The sequence below is a fragment of the Phyllobates terribilis genome, unplaced genomic scaffold, assembly GCF_046119375.1.
Source record: "Phyllobates terribilis strain yellow unplaced genomic scaffold, ASM4611937v1 Scaffold_1__5_contigs__length_1240528914, whole genome shotgun sequence".
Taxonomy (NCBI): Eukaryota; Metazoa; Chordata; class Amphibia; order Anura; family Dendrobatidae; genus Phyllobates; species Phyllobates terribilis.
Genome location: NW_027362761.1, coordinates 66,850,197 through 66,869,635, shown reverse-complemented (window position 1 = coordinate 66,869,635; position 19,439 = coordinate 66,850,197).

Here is a 19,439-nt window from a genome sequence, read left to right as displayed (position 1 = left end):
GGTAAATGTCCCCAATAGGCAGCATAGGTCCTCAATGGGCAGGTAAATGTCCCCAAAAGGCAGCACAGGTCCTCAATAGACAGGCTGTTTCCCCCTTATAATGCCCTATGCAGGCTGTTCCCCCTTATAATGCTCTATGCAGGCTGTTCCCCCCTTATAATGCCCCATTCAGGCTGTTCCACCCTTATAATGCCCCATGCAGGCTGTTCCCCCTTATAATGCCCCATGCAGGATGTCACCCCCCATATAATGCCCCATGCAGGATGTCACCACCCTTATAATGCCCCATGCAGGATGTCCCTTTCTCCCACCATATAATGCCCCATGCAAGATATCACTCCCCTGTCTTTATAAGGCCCCATGCAGGATGTCACCCCCCCATATAATGCCCCATGCAGGATATCACTCCCCAGTCTTTATAATGCCCCATTCAGGATGTCACCCCCCTATATAATGCCCCATGCTGGATGTCACCCCCATATAATGTCTGATGCAGCATGTCACCCCCCATATAATGCCCCATGCAGCATGTCACCCCCCATATAATGCCCCATGCTGGATGTCACCCCCCATATAATGTCCGTTGCAGCATGTCACCCCCCATATAATGACCCATGCAGCATGTCACCCGCCATATAATGCCCCATGCAGGATATCACTCCCCTGTCTTTATAATGCCCCATTCAGGATGTCACCCCCATATAATGCCCCATGCTGGATGTCACCCCCCATATAATGCCCCATGCAGCATGTCACCCCCCCATATAATGCCCCATTCAGGATGTCACCCCCCCATATAATGCCCCATGCTGGATGTCACCCCCCATATAATACCCCATTCAGGATGTCACCCCCCATATAATGCCCCATGCAGGATGTCACCCCCCCATATAATGCCCCATGCAGGATGTCACCCCCCCATATAATGCCCCATGCTGGATGTCACCCCCCATATAATGCTCCATTCAGGATGTTACCCCCCCCATATAATGCCCCACGCAGGATGTCATTCGCCCCCCCATATAATGCCCCATGCAGGATGTCACTCACCCCCCCATATAATGCCCCATGCAGGATGTCACCCCCCCTATATAATGCCCCATGCAGGATGTCACCCCCCTATATAATGTCCCATGCAGGATGTCACCCCCCCTATATAATGTCCCATGCCTCCATACATTAAAAAAAAAAAAATCCAATACTCACCTCACTTCTCACCTGATGCCGCTGCTCAGGTCCGGACTCCAGCGTCGCCGGCGTCTTCCCGCTCTGCGCTGCCTGTGACAGCTCAGGGGAGGGCGTGGTGGAAAGACGTCACCGCACCCTCTGACCTGAGACATCACAGGGAGCGCACAGCAGGAAGACAGCTGATCTGCGGAGGCACGGGGAGAGGTAAGTATCCGCCTGCCGGGGCCCTGAGCGAGCGGGAGGGAGCGGGCGCTGACACCGCTCTCCTCCGCCCACAGCCCGGCAGCCGGATAAAAATCCTCTGCGGGCCGTAGGTTGAGGACCCCTGGGTTAAGTGATGCGTCATCTCAGGTGGTTCAGATCCTGTGTGAAGCAGATACACTTCATGTGGCCCCACAGAAAGATGTCGCTGGGTGATCTGGTGATCCTGTAGTTCAGTGCAACATTGGTGAATCAACCTGAGACAACGCATCATTGAAACAGTGGAGTCCATTTCCGAGGATATGCTGATAGGCAGGCGTCTGGACTACCACCTAGACATTTGCCGTTTCACTTATGGAAATCACTTTGAACTTTTGTAGTGTATAACTAAAGCTTGGATAGATAGTATGTCTTTTCACGTTAATAAATTTGGGTTATGTTCTCTTGGTTATGAATACTAAGGCTAGAATTATGCATCATCCTTTTTGAATCACCCTGTATTTCTATAAATAAAAATCACAAATTCCTCCATAACAGAGTACACAAGCACAGTTCACCCCCGCCCCATAACATATTCCCAGCTGGAGTTTTCTAACTAACCCTGGGCTCTGTATTATCCTGTGCCTCTCACTGTCTATCTTTTACAAAGCGAGAAAGTAAAACAATAATAGTGCATGCAGTGAGCCTTAAAGGGAATCTGTCACCAAATTTTTGCCACCTAATCTGAGAGCAGCATGATGTAGCATGGGCAGAGACCCTGATTCTAGTGATAGTAACATAGTAACATAGGTTGAATAAAGACCTATATCCATCAAGTTCAACCTTTCTCCCCCAATTGTACTCCCTACCCTAACACTACACTAACTTACTGGGACTATGCCTCACAAATGTATTATTATTATTATTACTATCTTTATTATTGCTGCACTATTACAATTAAAAATGTACCTGTTTATAATTTTTTTAATTAGTTTTATATTTTGTGTTACTCTTGTGATTCTAATAACGGTATTACTAAAATCCCTATGCCTAAATCTGTTGATCCAGAAGAAGGCAAAAATCCCAGGACACATTCAGCCAATTTGCGTCACGGGGAAAAATACCTTCTTGACCCCGAGAAAAGGCGATCAGTCCATGAACCCTGGATCAAACCTAATTATGATACTAGTTATGTAATTACTATTACCATATTAAATGTACTATTATAGGTGTAACATTTTGTCTAATTTAACTGTAACCCATAATGTTATGTGTATCGATGATATCATCCAGATCTTTTTTGAAAGCTGTTATAGTGTCTGCCATTACTACCTCTTGTGGGTACAGCCTGACTACTCTGACTGTAAAGAACCCTTTCCTGTTTAGGTGCTGGAATCACCTTTCTTCCACCCGTAATGAGTGCCCCCTGGTCCTTAGTATGGTCTTTGGAAGGAATAAGTTATGTGCTAGTCCTTTGTACTGACCACATATATTTATACATGTAAATGAGATCTCCTCTGAGGCATATTTTTTCTAAGCTAAACAAGCTCAACTTTTCCAACCTCTCCTCATATGAGAGACCTTCCATCCCGTATAATAATAAAGTTGCCCGCCTTTGAACTGACTCTAACTTCTGGAATATGGGATGCAGTTTTGGGCTCCGCATTTTAACCCCTTAATAACATTTGACGTACTAATACGCGTCTGTGCCCTGGGACTTAAGAGCCAGACCCGTATTAGTACGTCATGGCGATCGCGCGCGCACACAGGCTGTGCGGGCGCGATCGCCGCCGGGTGTCAGCTGATTGTCATAGCTTACACCCGACACTATGTGCAGGGAGCGGTCCTGCACCGCTCCCAGCACATTAACCCCCGCGATGCTGCGATCGAAGTCGATCGAAGTCGATTGCAGCATTGCGGGGGCAAGGGGAGGTGATCGCAGATACTCACCTCCTCTTCCGGCTTCCAGCGCTGTCTGCAAAGGCTTCCCGGGTGTTGCCATGACGACCCGATGTCGTCATGGCAACATCGGGGTCACCAGACAGCAGGAAGATTGTTTGTACATGCGCAGTGCATCTCTAAACAATCTTCTCCCAGTCCAGCGCTGACAGCCTGCATGGCACAGGGATGGTGCTGCATTCCTGTGCCATGCAGGCGATCAGAGAAAAAAAGTGAAAGTCCCAGAGTGGGACAAAGTAATAAAGTATATAAACTTTCAGAAAGTTAAAAAAAAAAATAAAATTGCATCTCGTCCCGCTTGTTTTTTGCGGGATGAGATGTTTTCAGCGGTACCATTTTTATTAATATTTGTCTTTTTGATTGCGTGTTATTCCATTTTTTGTTTGGCGGTATGATGATAAAGCATTGTTTTTTGCTTCGTTTTTTTTTTTTTTTTTTTTTACCGTGTTCACTGAAGGGGTTAACTAGTGGGACAGTTTTATAGGTCAGGTTGTTCCGGACGCGGCGATACCAAATATGTGTACTTTTATTGTTTTTTTTTTTGTTTTTTTTAGAATAATATTTATTGATGTGTATACCATGTTGCATTTGGAGAGTCCCTGTGTGCCCAAACATTGGAGCTCCCCCACAAGTGACGCCATTTTGGAAACTAGACCCCCCAAGGCACCTATCTAGATGCATAGTGAGCACTTGGAACCCCTAGGTGCTTCACAAATTGATTCGTAAAAATGAAAACGTGAAAAAAAAACACTTTTTCATTTTTACGAATCAATTTGTGAAGCACCTGGGGGTTCCAAGTGCTCACTATGCATCTAGAGAGGTGCCTTGGGGGGTCTAGTTTCCAAAATGGGGTCACTTGTGGGGGAGCTCCAATGTTTGGGCACACAGGGGCTCTCCAAACACAACATGGCGTCCGCTAATTATTCAAGCAAATTTTACAATCAAAAAGTCAAATGGCGCTCCTTCCCTTCCGAGCCCTGTCGTGCGCCCAAACAGTGTTTTTTCCCCACATATTGAGTATCTGCGTGCCCATAGGAAATTGCACAACAAATTTTGGGGTTCATTTTTTCTTGTTACCCCTGTGAAAATAAAAAAAATTGGGTCTAAAGTAACATTTTTGTGAAAAAAGTTAAATGTTCATTTTTTTCTCCACATTCCAAAAATTCCTGTGAAGCACCTGAAGGGTTAATAAAGTTCTTGAATGTGGTTTTGAGCACCTCGAGGGGTGCAGTTTTTAGAATGGTGTCACTTTTGGGTATTTTCTGTCATAAAGACCTCTCAAAGTGACTTCAAATGTGATGTGGTCCCTAAAAAAATGGGTTTGTAAATTTTGTTGGAAAAATGAGAAATCGCTGGTCAACTTTTAACCCTTATAGACTCCCTAACAAAAAAAAATGTTGGTTCCAAAATTGTGCTGATGTAAAGTATACATGTGGGAAATGTTATTTAATAACTCTTTTGTGTGACATATCTCTCTGATTTAAGGGCATAAAAATTCAAATTTTGAAAATTGCAAAATTTTCAAAATTTTTGCCAAATTTCCATTTTTTTCACAAATAAACGCAAGTGATATCAAAGAAATTTTACCACAATCATGAAGTACAATATGTCACGAAAAAACATTCTCAGAATCAGGGGGATCCGTTGAAGCGTTCCAGAGTAATTACCTCATAAAGTGACAGTGGTCAGAATTGTAAAAATTGGCCTGGTCATTAACGTGCAAACCACCCTCGGGGCTTAAGGGGTTAAAAAGGATATTCAGATGTGGCCTCACCAGTGATTTATAAAGGGGTAACAATACGTTGGGATCGCGGGATTATATTTCTCTTTTTACACATCCTAAAATCTTGTTTGCTTTTGCAGCTGCTGATTGACATTGAGTACTGCTGCTCAGCTTACTCGTAACCAGAATATCCAAGTCCTTCTCCTGTTCTGTAGTCCTGAGTATACTCCCATTTAATGTATATGCAACAATAGGATTACTCCTTCCTAAGTGCATTACTCTACATTTATCTACATTAAACCTTATCTGCCAAGTGTTTGCCCATTCAGTCATCTTATCCAGATCGTTCTACAATATTGTAATGTCAAGGTCAGATTTTAATATCCTACAGTTTGGTGTCGTCAGCAAAAACTGACACTTTACTCTCAATCCCATCCCCCAGGTCATTAATAAAGAGGTTAAAAAAAATCGGTCCTAGCACAGATTCCCACTGCTGACTATGTGCCATTAAGAGAACATACCATTTATTACGACTCTGTTTCCTGTCATTTAGCCAATTCCTTACCCTTCTACATATAGTTCCCCCAAGTCCTAGCTTCTGTAGCTTCAGTATAAGGCTGTTATGTGGTACAGTATCAAATGCCTTTGCAAAGTCCAGATAAATGACATCAGCCGCATTACCAACATCCAGATTTGCACTTACCTCCTCATAGAACCCCAACATGTTGGTTAGACATGACCTATTTTTCATGAATCCATGCTGATTATCATTTATTATATTATTCTCTGTGATATAACTCTGCAGGTCATCTCTTATGATGCCCTCAAAAACTTTGCACACCACTGATGTCAGACTTACTGGACGGTAGTTATCTAGATCCACCTTCTTACCTTTTTAAAATATCACCAGATCGGCTATCCTCTAATCCTGTAGCACTACCCCTGTTACAAGAGAGTCTAAGAAGATGAGATTCAGCGGTTTGTCAATTACTGAGCTCAATTCCCTTAGTATCCGTGGATGATTACCATCTGGGCCGGGGGATTTGTCAATGATAAATTTGCTCAGACGCAGGCGTACTTCTTTTTGTGTTAAAGTAGTTATATCAGGTGGTGAACTTTGATTTTTGCCTTGTTGAAAGATCCCTGGAACAGACTGTTTGCTGGTGAACATGGATGAAAAGTGCCTGTTTATTATCACAGTCTTTTCTTTGTTCTCTATAATTATCTTGTTATTATCGTCTTTTAAGGGGCCGATACCATCTGATTTTTTTCTTTTTAGCATTGATGTATGTATAAAAAAAATTGGGATTTATTTTAATGCGGCTGGCAATTTGTTGCTCTGTATATAATTTTGCTAGCTTGATTTCTTTTTTACATTTCTTATTTAGGTCTTTATACTCCTGAAATGCTATTTCTGTATTCTCGGCCTTCAAGATTTTGAACGCCCTTTGTTTTGTCTTATTAAACTTTGTACTGTCTTATTTATCCATAATGGTTTCTTTTTATTCCTGGACATTTTATTACCAGAGGATATAAATTTTCTACAGAATTTTAGTAGTATTTCCTTAAACATGCACCATTTACATTCGGTATCTCCAGTTACCATGACACGATTAAGCATGTCCCTAAATTTGTTGAAATCCGCTTTCCTAAAGTTCCAGGCTTTTGCATTTCCTTTTTGAAATGTTTTATTGAATATTACATTGAAACTTACCATATTATGGTCGCTCCTTCCCAAATGCTCCCGGACCTGTAGATCTGAAATTGTATCTCGTCTATTTGACAGCACCAGATGCAGCAGATTATCTCCCCTGGTTGGTTCATCTACCCGCTGAGAGAGGTAATTGTCCTGAACTGTGGATAAGAACTTGCAGCTTTTAGCACAACTGGAAGATTCTATGTCCCATTGAATATCTGGATAGTTAAAATTCCTCATAATAAGGACCCTATTATTATTTGCTACCTTTTTAATTTATTCCAGCAATACATCCTCTACATGTTCAGCTACACACATGGTCAAAATTGTTGGTACCCCTCGTGTAATGAAAGAAAAACTCACAATGGTCACAGAAATAACTTGAATCTGACAAAAGTAATAATAAAATAAAAATCTATGAAAATGAACAAATGAAAGTCAGTCATTGCTTTTCACCCCTGCTTCCACAGAATTTAAAAAAAAATTAAACTCATGAAATAGGCCTGGACAGAAATGATGGTACCCCTGAAAATAATGTGACAAAAGGGACATGTTAAATCAAGTTGTGTCCACTAATTAGCATCACAGGTGTCTACAATTTTGTAATCAGTCAGTGGGCCTGTATATAGGGCTACAGATACTCACTGTGCTATTTGGTGACATGGTGTGTATGTGGCACCCCAGGGGTCTGGTTACCTCAGTAATAGAAATATTACATCTGAGAGCAAGTGGGAGGTTTCCTGGTCAGGAGCCCTTAAGCATGCAACACCTCCTGCCCAGTCCTGGGAGGGGAGGAATCTGCCCTTATAAACCGGGTCTGGGGCGAGGTTAGAGAGTCAGAGCCTGGAGTTAGTTCCAGACACAGGGAAAGTGACAGCAAGGAGCTCTGTAGGAGCAGGAGCTGAAGACCAGGAGCTGGAGCTAAGCAGAGCTCGCCCTGGCAGAAGAATCTAAGAACCGGACACCGGAGTCCGAGGCTGCAAGGATCTCTAAGTCCAGCAGCAGAAACCAGCCGGCAGGGGATTCCAGGTCCTCTGGCCATAGAAGCCCGGAGGCTCAGTCACAAGCAAGGGACCAGCACCGCCGTCGTGGAGCGGAGGCTATCAGAAGGCCCCAAGTCACCAGTCATACAGATGAGCACTACACGGTACACTCAGGGACGTGGGCTACTTCCACTCGCTTACAGCAAGGTAGCCAGGAAGAGTGCAGACAGACGGGGAGGCCTACAACTCCACCTGGCAAGGGGAACTCCTATTTGCTCACAGACTGACCAGGCCTCTTATGCTAGCCAGTACTCCCGGGAGGGTCTGCCTTATTATCATCAGTAAAGACCCTGAACTGCACTGCAAAGGCTCTGAGTCGTTCCTTCTGCGCTCGTGCACCATCACTCCCATCATCCACACTCACTGCCCTGAGGCTATACTCCTCCCGTGGGGAGTCATCCCATTCTCTGCTGCGCATACAACACCAGACTCAGCGGTCTGCCTCGCAGCGGCAGTACACCCTGACCGCAATCCACGGGTGGCGTAGTCGGACAATTAACCTAAAACCTATAAAAGACTGCCACTGGTTTGACCACCCTTAGCCACGGGACCGGGTCGCCGCCACAGAGACTACAACCCCCAGAGACCCAGCTCCGGGTTTCCCACACACGTGCACACACGGCCCAGGGGGCACGTCAACTTTGGCGTAGTCGGCAGGATTGTGACCAACCCGCCACAAACAGGTATTGCGCGCCTGAAAAGACTGTATACGAACCTTAAAAAGAGATTTCCTGCCATTCGGGGCCATCCGGAGCCATTTCCCGCCATCTTCAGCCGTTTTCCCGCCATCGGACGCCATCTTCGGGACGCCGCGCGGGAAGAAGAGGGGCGTGGACGTCAAAAACGCTCGAAGTCCGAAGCCCCGCCCAACGCGCTGATGCCGCACAAGGTCCTGGAAGGAGCCCAGCGAGCGCTGACGTCAGCAGCGCGCGAAGCCAGGTCCTCAACGCAGACCATCGTCAGCGGAGCCGTGGCCTACAGAAGAGGATCGCCGGAAGGTAGGCCACGGTTAACCAGGGGGGAAGAAGACATCAGGAATGGAGGGCAAGATGGCGGACCGGCAGCAGACTAAGCTGCCCAGCATCGGCGGTGCCCCAGCCATCCCGACCAGCACCAGGAGAAGACGCGTGACACAGGAGCGGTCGCGGGAGCAGGTAAGAGGAGTCTCCCTGTCCCGGACGCTGCCAGCGTCAGCCTGCTCCCAGGCCCCCTGGTGGAGCTGCCGATCCTGGGCGTCATCAACAGCGGCCCTCTCCAGGCCCCGCCGCAAGGCCTACTGCACCGCGGCGCAAGGGGCTGGTATGCCCTCAACATCCACCGGGTGGACGCAGAGAGTCACCCTGCTGAGGACCCGGACGGGTCTGAAGAATATGGCAAGGAGGAAGAAGGTGCGCAAGGAGGACACCGCTACTGAGAAGTGGCAGCACACAAATGTACATAGTTGCCCGTCAGGGTGAAAAAAGGAACTGTTGCGTAAAGTTACCCAGTATCGGGTCAGTTCAAACCGGCTGAGGACTGGGAGCAGCTAACTTTTTGAACTATCCGGCCGAGGACTGGGAGCGGTCAATCTTGTACATAATTGCACTTCTTAAAGTGCCCCCTACTGGTTTTATAAGAAACCACAACAACAACTGACCTCAGAACAAAAACCCGTTAGAGGTGGCAGAAGACGAGGTCCAGCAGCTGGATCGGCTGCGCCCTGCAGCCACCCCAGGGCCTACGTTGAGGGTTTACGAACGGGTTCCTCATGTTTGTGTTTATAAGTTTGCATTTTGTAGAAAGATGGACACCTGGTCGCAAAGCGCACTGTGACCAGTTAGCAAAAGTTTACATCAAGAATGTTTACAAGAAAAATGCTTTATATGTGATAGATGTGATTATAAAAGTGAAAAGAGTTTTATACTGTTTTATATGTAAAGAAAGTCTTAAAATAACTGCTGAAAGAGAAAATGTGCCAGTAACGTTAAAAGAGAAGAATTGCCTCCCATAAAGGGATGAGTTATAATGGTTTATAGTCTTATATGAGAATGCATTCTAAAAAAAACTGCATGTTTCTGAATGGTCTTTTGCTTTGTTCCAGCCTGAGGACGTGCTGTGGTTTACCAGGGGGGAATGTAGCGCCCCGAGGGTTCGGTTGCTACAGGGGTATTGCACCTCAACCAGAGGTGTGATATTCCACTCCCACGAGAGGCCAGAGAAAGGATAGAAGGGGGTCCTGTGCCATACTCCTGAATTGCCTGGGGGTTGACCGAGCCCCTCACCTGGTGGACGCAGCACGGCTCAGGCAGTCCTTGCCGACGGAAGTGACTTGGATAACAACTGTGAGTAAAAGGCCTGAACTGCACCATTGGACTCTGTGTGATTTATGCTGCGCCTGCACCATCACCCCCAGCATCCACCTACATTGCCCTGAGGCTACACTCTTCCCATGGGGAGTTATCCTATCCCTGTGCTGCACACCAACACCAGCCTCAGCGGTCTGCCTTGCAGTGGCGGTCATCCCTGACCGCAATCCACGGGTGGCGTAGTCGGACATTCAAAACACTGATAAATAGACTGCCACAATTTGGTCTGACCACCCTGAGCCACGGGATCGGGTTGCCACTACTACTCCCATCATCGCACTGAAGCCCGGTTCCGGGTGCCCCACGGCCCAGGGGGCGAGTCATGTACCACACTCAACATGGACCAGAGGAAGCAAAGGAAAGAGTTGTCTCAGGAGATTAGAAAGAAAATTATAGACAAGCATGTTAAAGGTAAAGGTTATAAGACCATCTCCAAGCAGCTTGATGTTCTTGTGACTACAGTTGCACATATTATTCAGAAATTTAGGATCCATGGGACTGCAGCTAACCTCCCTGGACGTGGCCGCAGGAGGAAAATTGATGACAAATCAAAGAGACGGATAATACGAATGGTAACAAAAGAGCCCAGGAAAACTTCTAAAGAGATTAAAGGTGAACTTCAAGCTCAAGGAACATCAGTGTCAGATTGCACCACTGTCCCTACTGTGAAACATGGTGGAGGCTCTGTTATGTTCTGGGGCTGCTTTGCTGCATCTGGCACAGGGTGTCTTGAAGCTGTGCAGGGTACAATGAAATCTCAAGACTATCAAGGGATTCTAGAGAGAAATGTGCTGCTCAGTGTCAGAAAGCTTGGTCTCAGTCGCAGGTCATGGGTCTTGCAACAGGATAATGACCCAAAACACCCAGCTAAAAACACCCAAGAATGGCTAAGAGGAAAACACTGGACTATTCTGAAGTGGCCTTCTATGAGCCCTGACCTAAATCCTATTGAACATCTTTGGAAAGAGCTGAAACATGCCATCTGGAAAAGGCAACCTTCAAACATGAGACAACTGGAGGAGTTTGCTCATGAGGAGTGGGCCAAAATACCAGTCGAGAGGTGCAGAAGTCTCATTGACAGTTACAGGAATTGTTTTATTACAGTGATTGCCTCAAAAGGTCGTTCAACAAAATATTAAGTTAAGGGTACCATCATTTCTGTCCAGGCCTATTTCATGAGTTTAATTTTTTTTAAATTCTGTGGAAGCAGAGTTGAAAAGCAATGACTGACTTTCATTTGTTCATTTTTATAGATTTTTAATTTATTATTACTTTTGTAAGATTCAAGTTAATTCTGTGGCCATTGTGGGTTATTCTTTCATTAAACGAGGGGTATCAACAATTTTGACCTAGTGTGTATATTAGGAGGCTTGTAACAAACTCCAATTAAAAGCTTTCCATTATGGCCATCCCCATGTACATTAACCCAGACTGACTCTACATTGTTGCAGCTCCCCCCAATGTTGTCATTGTGAACAGGTTTTAAGTTGGATCTTATGAAAATACACATCCCTTCACCCTTTTTGTCTTTCCTGTCCTCTCTAAATGTAGTATATCCTTCCATGTTTGTCACACAGTCATGGCTTTCAGCCAGCCAGGTTTCCGTAATGCCCACCACATCATATTCTGTGATCGACATAAGAGTCTCCAGTTCATTCATTTTGTTTGCGAGACTTCTTGCGTTAGCCAACAGACATTTAATACTATTAGCACATTTGTTACTCCTACTCAGCTCCCTACTTTACTTGCATATCCCAGCCCCCCTACACCCTCAATAACCCCTGCTGTCCCACTTTCTCTGTCTACTCTATCTATGTCCTTATTAGCATGAATTCCCTCCCCCCAGATCCTAGTTTAAAAGCTCCTCCATCCATCTGACCATTTTTCCCCCAGCATAGCTGCACCCTCCCCATTGAGATGCAGCCCATCCCTACCGTAGAGCCTGTAGCCAACAGCGAAGTGGGCCCAGTTCTCCATGAACCCAAAACCTTCCTTCCTGCACTAATTTCTAAGCCACTTATTTATCTCCCTAAGCTCCCACTGTCTATCTAGTGATCCACGTGGCACCGGCAGTATTTCTGAAAACACCACCTTGGAGGTCCTTGCCTTCAGCTTCTCTCCTATTTCCCTGTAATCATTTTTAAGGACCTTTCATCTCCCTCTAACTTTGTAATTGGTACCGATGTGTACTGTGATAATACAGCTTAAAATCTTAATAAGCCAGACGATTAGATTAGTTAAGCCAAGAGAAATACGCTATTGTGTTTAAATTGACTTATATATGTTTGTGTATTTCTAAAGGAAAGACCAGTATTTGTATAACTCTGATTGCTGTCTCCTCTTGGTTAGGTGAACAATGTTGTTTGTTACCATGCTAATTACATATTATACTAAGTCAGCTGAAAGTTTATTTACAATAGCCCCTGTGATACCAACTATGTAAATAGATTAGCTTAAATAATGAGAGCAGAGCCATGTGAGTAATGTCCTCCCTAACCCCAACCTGTGACTGATGACCTTACACAGATGTAACTATAAACAGGGATGTCTGTAGTGCTGCAGACAGAACCAAGGAGAATCAGAAAGACTTTACAAGGAGAATGAGAGACATCCTTCAGGAAAGTAGATGGATAGCATGGCATCTAAAGAGACACAGATTTAGATTTTACAAGATTCTAGCCTAAGGGTATCGGCCCTGACTGGAAAGATACGGATCTGCTCCATTGACCATCAGAGAGACCACGGATACTTTTGGGGAGACCAGGTTGGGACAAAGAAGTCACCTGGCCCCATGGATATGTTGTTTGGGGATGGCAGGAGGGACCCACCGGTCGCCTGGAACCCATGGAGACATTCGGAGAAGCCATATTGGGACCCACCGGTCATCTGGCCCCATGGAAACTCTCGGAGAGGCCAGGGTGGGACTGTCGGGTCTCCTGGCCTTGTTCCTCGATGGACTGCTAGCTTCCAAAGCTTGCCGCTACCTTCTCTCTGTGGGGGCCCGCCTGAAGCGGGAAGCCACTGGTTGAAATAGTTGGCCCTGGAAGCCCCAAAGTCGCAGCTGTTCTATCCCAGGCGTGCGGAGCGGAAGGGTGAGACTGTGTAATGTTGTACCATCTTGGGTATTTGATGGGACTGTTCTATGTGTTTATTGTCCGCTTTGTGGTTCAATAAAGAATTGCCACACTGTTTTACCCTCAGCCTGTGTTGTCTGAGTAGTGTTACTCCCATGGAAGACCCCAGGTCTTCACATGTACCATGACCGCTGGGTTTTCCCCAGCCCCACCCAGCAATCTGTCTATCCAATCCGCAGTATGCCAAACCCGAGCACCCGGCAGACAACACATTGTTCGTCATTCACGGTCTCGGTGGCAGAGGACCCTGTCTGTCCACCTAATTATAGAGTCCCCTACCACCACCATCTGTCTTGCCTTTGCTGCGCTCCTATTTCCTTTCTTCCTACAGCCGTCGTCTTCCAGGTTGCTAGGAGCAACGTCCTGCTGTAGTGATCCCAGCCCTGGGCTAGCATTCCTAATATCAGCCAAACAGGCATATTTACCAGGTTGTGCCAGATCAGGACTGGGCTCCCTACCACTTTTCCCCCCTACCCCTTCTTTTAACTGTTACCCAGGTACCTACTTCTGGGTCCTGATCTTCCCCACCTCCACCCTCCTCCATATCACTGGCCCCAGCCAGTGCAAGCTCAGTGATCTCTAAACTCCTCTCCAGGTTTGCAATGCTCCTGAGTGTTGCTAGCTGCACGTTTAGATCCAGTATCTGGGCTTCCAAACATGTAACTCGCTGACATCGAGCGCAGACATATTCACCCTCAAACGGCTGTTCAAGGCATACAGACATCTGACAAGACGCACACCTGGTTGCGCATTGTCCATGGAGCACATATTACATGGAGATAAACAATACAGGTAAAAGCAGGAAAACACCAAACCATGCTCTTGCGTTAAACAATGATATTGGGTTTAACAATGTACTTATCTGCCTCCTTTGTACTTATGCAGCCTCCGCACGCTCAGTAGCCTCGCTAGATAGGTCTGCACTTGTAGTACGCCAGTCAGCAAAGCCCAGGAGTTCCTATTAGAAAATTCTAAAACAAATAGTCCTGCACACACACAGTTGATCACATGCACCAATCACAAACTACCCCTTTTTTTTTCCTTTTTACTCAACAGGAACCCACCATCAAAGACAAACAGATAATAGCTCAACAGGTCCAACAGCTAACACAAACTATGATATTGGGTTTAACTATACATCACTTGCCTGACTGCTTGCTTTGGTTTTTAGAAAATCATTGTTTAACCCCTTAACAACATCTGACGTACTAATACGCGTCTGTGCCCTGGGACTTAAGAGCCAGACCCGTATTAGTACGTCATCGCGATCGCGCGCGCACACAGGTTATGCGGGCGCGATCGCCGCCAGGTGTCAGCTGATTGTCACAGCTGACACCCGGTACTATGTGCAGGGAGCAGTCCTGCACCGCTCCCAGCACATTAACCCCTGCGATGCTGCGATCGAAGTCGATCTAAGTCGATCGCGGCATTGCGGGGGCAAGGGGAGGTGATCGCCGATACTCACCTCCTCTTCCAGCTTCCAGCGCAGTCTGCAAAGGCTTCCCGGGTGTTGCCATGACGACCCGATGTCGTCATGACAACATCCGGGTCACCAGACAGCAGGAAGATTGTTTGGACATGCGCAGTGCATCTCCAAACAATCTTCACACTGCACCGCTGACAGCCTGCATGGCATAGGGATGGTGCTCCATTCCTATGCCATGCAGGCGATCAGAGAAAAAAAAGTGAAAGTCCCAGAGTGGGACAAAGTAATAAAGTGTATAAACTGTCTGAAAGTGGAAAAAAAAAAAAAAAATTGCAAAAATATAAAAAAAAAATAAAAAAAATAATCCATCAAAAATAAAAATATAATGTACCCATCAATAAATATTATTACAAAAAAAAACAAAAAAAACAATAAAAGTACACATATTTGGTATCGCCGCGTCCGGAACAATCTGAGCTAAAAAACAGTCCCACTAGTTAACCCCTTCAGTGAACACGGTAAAAAAAAAAAAAAAAAAAACGAAGCAAAAAACAATGCTTTATCACCATACCACCAAACAAAAAGTGGAATAACACGCAATAAAAAAGACGCATATAAATAAAAATGGTACCGCTGAAAACGTCATCTCATCCCGCAAAAAACAAGCCGCCATACAGCTCCATCAGCCGAAAAATAAAAAAGTTATAGCTCTCAGAATAAAGCTATGCTAAAAAATATTTTTTTCTATAAAATAGCTTTTATTGTGTATAAGCGCCAAAACATAGAAAAATGATACAAATGTGGTACCGCTGTAAACGTACTGACCCGAAGAATAAAGCTACCTCATCAATTTTACCACACGCGGAACAAAAAAAATAATAATTCCTGAATTGTTGGTTTTTGTTTATTCTGCCTCCCAAAAATCGGAATAGAAAGCGATCAAAAAATGTCACATGCCTGAAAATGGCACCAATAACAACGTCAAGTCATCCCGCAAAAAACGAGCCGTCACATGACTGTCTGCCAAAATCTGGAAAAATTATAGCTCTCAAAATATGGCGATGCAAAAACTAGATTTTACAAAAAATGCGTCTTTTAGTGTGTGAGAGCTGTCAGTCATAAAAACCCCATATGATTCTGGCATTGCTGTAATCACACCGACCTGAAGAATAAAGTTGTCTAATCACTTATACCGCACAAGGAACGGCGTCAAAAATAAACTCTTGGGTTAGGATTGGGCTAGGGTTAGGGCCTGGGTTTGGGGCTAGGGTTGTGCTGGGGCTAGGGTTGTGCTGGGGCTAGGGTTGTGCTAGGGTTAGGGCTGGGGTTGGGATTTTTTTCAAAAGTAAGAAAAAAAGTTGACGATATGGCGACTAGTGTTGAGCACAAGTGCTCGCTACTTGAGTTTGCATCGGGTGCTCTGGTATGCATTGAGTATCGTGGGTATTTGAGTGACATGCTCGAGTCTCTGCCCCATATGCTTCGCGGCCAAAAAAACTTTACGGGGATTGCCTGCCATGCACGAGCGATCCCCGCATGTTTTTTTTTGGGTGTCTAATAACCGTGAAACATGCGGAGCAGGGACTGGAGCATGTCACTCGAGCACACGCTGTACATGGTGCATACCTGAGTACCCGATGCAAACTCAAGTAGTGAGCACTTGCGCTCAAGAATAATGACAACTTATTCAATATGATGACCTAATGTAAACAAATTCTGTGCCGTACCTCTGGGTTCAAAATGTTCACTATACACCTTAATAAAATACTTGAGGGGTATAGTTTCCAAAATGGGGACACTTGTGGGGGAGCTCCACTGTTTAGGCACATCACGGGCTCTCCAAATGCGACATGGTGTCCGCTAACGAATTGAATGGAAAATCGGCTCAAATTGTTAGCGGACGCCATGTTGCGTTTGGAGAGCCCCTGTGTGCCCAAACATTGGAGCTCCCCCACAAGTGACCCCATTTTGGAAACTAGACCCCCCAAGGCACCTATCTAGATGCATAGTGAGCACTTGGAACCCCCAGGTGCTTCACAAATTGATTCGTAAAAATGAAAAAGTAAAAAAAAAAACACTTTTTCATTTTTATGAATCAATTTGTGAAGCACCTGGGGTTCCAAGTGCTCACTATGAATCTAGATAGGTGCCTTGGGGGGTCTAGTTTCCAAAATGGGGTCACTTGTGGGGGAGCTCCAATGTTTGGGCACACAGGGACTCTCCAAATGCAACATGATATCCGCTAACAAATTGTTGGCTCAAATTGTTAGCGGACACCATGTTGCGTTTGGAGAGCCCCTGTGTGCCCAAACTTTGGAGCTCCCCCACAAGTGACCCCATTTTGGAAACTAGACCCCCCAAGGCACCTATCTAGATGCATAGTGAGCACTTGGAACCCCCAGGTGCTTCACAAATTGATTCGTAAAAATGAAAAAGTGAAAAAAAAAAACACTTTTTCATTTTTATGAATCAATTTGTGAAGCACCTGGGGTTCCAAGTGCTCACTATGCATATAGAAAGGTGCCTTGGGGGGTCTAGTTTCCAAAATGGGGTCACTTGTGGGGGAGCTCCAAAGTTTGGGCACACAGGGGCTCTCCAAACGCAACATGGTGTCCGCTAACAATTTGAGCCGACATTTTGTTAGCGGATATCATGTTGCATTTGGAGAGTCCCTGTGTGCCCAAACATTGGAGCTCCCCCTCAAGTGGCCCCATTTTGGAAACTAGACCCCCGAAGGCACCTATCTAGATTCATAGTGAGCACTTGGAACCCCAGGTGCTTCACAAATTGATTCATAAAAATGAAAAAGTGTTTTTTTTTTCACTTTTTCATTTTTACGAATCAATTTGTGAAGCACCTGGGGGTTCCAAGTGCTCACTATGCATCTATAAAGGTGCCTTGGGGGGTCTAGTTTCCAAAATGGGGTCACTTGTTGGGGAGCTCCAAAGTTTGGGCACAGAGGGGTTCTCCAAACGCAACGTGGTGTCCGCTAACAATTTGAGCCGATTTTACATTCAATTTGTTAGCGGATACCATGTTGCATTTGGAGAGTCCCTGTGTGCCCAAACATTGGAGCTCCCCCACAAGTGACCCCATTTTGGATACTAGACCCCCCAAGGCACCTATCTAGATGCATAGTGAGCACTTGGAACCCCAGGTGCTTCACAAATTGATTCATAAAAATGAAAAAGTGTTGTTTTTTTTACTTTTTCATTTTTACGAATCAATTTGTGAAGCACCTGGGGGTTCCAAGTGCTCACTATGCATATAGAAAGGTGCCTTGGGGGGTCTAGTTTCCAAAATGGGGTCACTTGTGGGGGAGCTCCAAAGTTTGGGCACAGAGGGGCTCTCCAAACGCAACGTGGTGTCCGCTAACAATTTGAGCCGATTTTCCATTCAATTTGTTAGCGGATACCATGTTGCATTTGGAGAGTCCCTGTGCGCCCAAACATTGGAGCTCCCCCACAAGTGACCCCATTTTGGAAACTAGACCCCCCAAGGCACCTATCTAGATGCATAGTGAGCACTTGGAACCCCCAGGTGCTTCACAAATTGATTCGTAAAAATGAAAAAGTGTTTTTTTTTTCACTATTTCATTTTTACGAATCAATTTGTGAAGCACCTGGGGGTTCCAAGTGCTCACTATGCATCTGGAAAGGTGCCGTGTTTTTTCCCCAAATATTGGGTATCTGCGTGCCCAGGGGAAATTGCACAACAAATTTTGGGGTTCATTTTTTCTTGTTACCCCTGTGAAAATAAAAAAAATTGGGTCTAAAGTAACATTTTTGTGAAAAAAGTTAAATGTTCATTTTTTTCTTCCACATTCAAAAAATTCCTGTGAAGCACCTGAAGGGTTAATAAAGTTCTTGAATGTGGTTTTGAGCACCTTGAGGAGTGCAGTTTTTAGAATGGTGTCACTTTTGGGTATTTTCTGTCATAAAGACCTCTCTAAGTGACTTCAAATGTGATGTGGTCCCTAAAAAAATGGTTTTGTAAATTTTGTTGGAAAAATGAGAAATCGCTGGTCAACTTTTAACCCTTATAGCTCCCTAACAAAAAAAAATTTTGGTTCCAAAATTGTGCTGATGCAAAGTAGACATGTGGGAAATGTTATTTATTAACTCTTTTGTGTGACATATCTCTCTGATTTCAGGGCTTAAAAATTCAAATTTTGAAAATTGCAAAATTTTCAAAATTTTCGCCAAATTTCCATTTTTTTCACAAATAAACGCAAGTGATATCGAAGAAATTTTTCCACAATCATGAAGTACAATATGTCACGAAAAAACATTCTCAGAATCAGGGGGATCCGTTGAAGCGTTCCAGAGTAATTACCTCATAAAGTGACAGTGGTCAGAATTGTAAAAATTGGCCTGGTCATTAACGTGCAAACCACCCTCGGGGCTTAAGGGGTTAATAAGACAGAGATTTTCACTAGAGGACTAGTAAATCTGCTACCAGGTAGTCCAATTCCGCCCCCAGGACTGATTGACAGCTTTCTGCTTATGCACAGTGTGCACAGGAAGCTGCGAATCAGTGGTGTGGGCAGGGTTATACAGAGCTCAACAATCAGACAACTGGTAGATATACAGCAGATAAAACAATTTTCAATCAAAACTGCATCAACCAGAAAAGTAAGTGACACATCACTGGAATCAGGGTCTCTTCCCCTACAACATGCTGCTCTCAGAAGGGGGAAGTAAAAACCTAATGACAAATTTCCTTTTAAAGTGACTCTGTTAGCA